This window comes from Cebus imitator, unplaced genomic scaffold, assembly GCF_001604975.1.
Source record: "Cebus imitator isolate Cc_AM_T3 unplaced genomic scaffold, Cebus_imitator-1.0 Scaffold98, whole genome shotgun sequence".
Taxonomy (NCBI): Eukaryota; Metazoa; Chordata; class Mammalia; order Primates; family Cebidae; genus Cebus; species Cebus imitator.
This window is the reverse complement of record NW_016107413.1, coordinates 6447409-6450481: the sequence shown is the minus strand read 5'-3', so window position 1 is coordinate 6450481 and position 3073 is coordinate 6447409. Positions and strand designations below refer to the sequence as shown.

The following is a 3073-nucleotide window of genomic DNA, read 5'->3' as shown; positions in this document are numbered from 1 at the left end:
CCACATCAAAAAGTTAGAAAAACCTCCTTAATAACAATATCACAACTAAAAGAACTAGAGAACCAAGAGCAAACAAATCCCAAGGCTAGCAGAAGACAAGAAATAACTAAAATCAGAGCTGAACCAAGGAGACTGAGACAAGAAAAATCATTTAAAAGATCAACGAATCCAAGAGCTGGTTTTTTGAAAAAATTAATACAATAGACCACTAGCTATTAGTTTATATTATGAACATCTCTTTGCACATAAACTAGAAAATCTAGAATACATGGATAAATTACTAGACACATTCATTCTCCCATGAGTGCGCCAGGAAGAAATAGAATCCCTGGACAGACCAATAAAGAGCTCTGAAATTGAGGTAGTAACAAAGAGCTTACCACCCCCCAAAAAAGCCAAGGACCAGATGAATTCACAGCTGAATTCTACCACACGTAAAAAGAAAAGCTGATACCATTCCTACTAAAATTGTTCCAAAAAATTGAGGAGAAGGAACTCCTCCCTGACTCATTCTACAAGGACAGCATAATCCTGATACTAAAACCTGGAAGACAGAAAAACAACAACAAAACTTTGGATCAATATCCTTAATGAACATTGATACAAAAATCCTCAACAAAATCCTGGCAAACTGAATTCAACAGCACATCAAAAAGCTTATCTACTGTGATTAAGTAGGGTTTATCCTTAGGATGCAAGGTTGGTTTGACAGATGCAAATCAATCAATGTGATTCATCACATAAACAGAAACTAAAGACAAAATGCACATGCTTATCTCAATGGATGCAAAAAGGCTTTCCATAAAATGTAACATTAACTCATGATTAAAGCTCTCAATAAAGAAGATATTAACAGAACATACCTCAAAATAATAAAAGCCATCTATGACCAACTCACAGCTAAAATTATACTGAATGGGCAAAAGCTGGAAGCATTCCCCTTTAAAACTGGTGCATGACAAGGATGGAATCAACCTAAATGCCCATCAATGATAGACTGGATTAAAAAAAAAAAAAAAAAAGTGGTACATAGACACCATGGAATACAATGCAGCCATGAAAAAGAATGAGATCATGTCCTCTGCAGGGACACTGGTGAAGCTGGAGGCCACTGTCATTAGCAAATTAAATCAGGAACAAAAAACCAAATATGGCATGTTCTTACTTATAAGTGGGAGCTAAATGATGAGAACACATGGGCACACAGAGGGGAATAACACACACTGGGGCCTATTAGAGGGTAGAGAGTGGGAGGAGGGAGATGGTCAATAAAAATAGCTAATGGGTACTAGGCTTAATACCTGGGTAATGAAATAATCTATACAACAAACCTCCATGATACAACTTTCCTATGTAACAAACCTGCACTTGTACCCCTGAACTTAAAAGTTTTAAAAAGTTAAAATAACATTAATCTGCCTTATTTTAGCAGGTAGTTGCTCTGTTTAAGTTTAGCATGTTAGTATTGGCCTAACTTTTGTGAGCTGTGGATCCAGGAATGGTTTAATATTCAGAGTCTTTCTAGCATTATTTAGGTCGGCTTGATTTATGTGAAGCTTCTAGAGCTCCCACTGGCCCCTGATTCTGCTGCTTGAGGGAATGAAAGTGGTTTTTCAAGATCAGACTACCAGGTGTGGGAAAAGTGTGGTAGTTTCCTATATCAATGCCCTCTGGCTGCCCCAGTGTCTCTGGGCACTGGGAAGGTAGTCTTGGGCACAAAGTACAAAAGAGGCTTCCTGGGCCAGGTCACTTGCTGTGACTGGGTCCTTTTCTGCTATGTCTATTTGCTACTGTTTCTCTAGGTTTGAGGGTAGAGCCTCAGGCTCACAGACACAAAGCAGCTTCCCAGAGTGAACTACATTTCTTTTTTAATATGACTGACATCCAAAGAATTTAAGAAATTTGTTTGAAATCATAACAAAAGTATAATGCTGAGCAGAGATTAAAGCTTAAGTCTCTAGCAGCCAGCCTGGGGTTCTTTTTACTAAATAAATAGCATCTGAAGCAATGCATAATTAATCATTAAAAGATTAACACATGGTCTGTTTTTAATCTTAAAACAGACATCAATACATGTTAAGTAGTTTTTCAACAAATTCTGATGTGAAGAGTTTGCCACCTAACTTGTTTAACATTCTAATATGTAGAAAAATCAATTGACAAGAAGCTTTTGCCAAATATTTTAGTTAACTAGTAATCCCCAGAAACATCATTTCAAGTCTATGTTACTCTGAGCAAAAAATTAACAGAGACAGCAGAACTTCAGTTTCTTTCTCTGTAAAATGAGATAATAGCTATACTTCAGAAAGATAACACAGGTATTTGGCTGACAATAAATTCTCAGTAAATGATTATTATTTACAGAATAATATCCATTATACAGGTTAAAATTTCTAAAGTTTCTTAATACTTACAGCCTGACGTATTTTGTGTGACACTTGGCTTTGGTTGTCCATTCATAACTTTTGCTACATGAATTTATATTGCCTTCTCTAAGTTGTGTTGAACTCCACAAAAATTACATACAGGGCTAATTTCTCTACTGAAAATATACTTATATAAAATCAGTTTAAAATTAACACCATGTCCACCTTGAAATAGAAAATAAGTTTTAAAAGATCTCTGGAAGCATCTGTGCTGAGATAGAGAGGGTCACTTCTCCTTCTCTGCCTTCATGACAGGAGACAGAGCTGAAGGCTAAGGATTTATATGCATCCTTAGAGACTAGAAAGTGTCGATTTTCTTAAAATTTATTTTATAGCTAAATTATTTTATAACTAAAAATTAACTGTGTGTAAATGCTGACAAAACTGCAAAATCAATTTAAAAATTAAACAGAAATCTAGAAAACCAAAAACATTAAAAGTGAAAAAAAAGGGCCAGGCGCGGTGGCTCACGCCTGTAATCCCAGCACTTTGGGAGGCCGAGGCGGGTGGATCACGAGGTCAAGAGATCGAGACCATCCTGGTCAACATGGCGAAACCCCGTCTCTACTAAAAATACAAAAATTCAGCTGGGCATGGTGGCGTGTGCCTGTAATCCCAGCTACTCAGGAGGCTGAGGCAGGAGAATT

General features: G+C 36.7%; 1 protein-coding gene across 1 annotated transcript in view; it reads right to left on the bottom strand.

Moving 5' to 3' along the window:
* The window catches only part of ABCB1 (ATP binding cassette subfamily B member 1), a 106288-nt gene that overhangs the window by 65561 nt on the left and 37654 nt on the right, over window positions 1-3073 (bottom strand). The gene's annotated exons all lie outside the window — the stretch shown is intronic.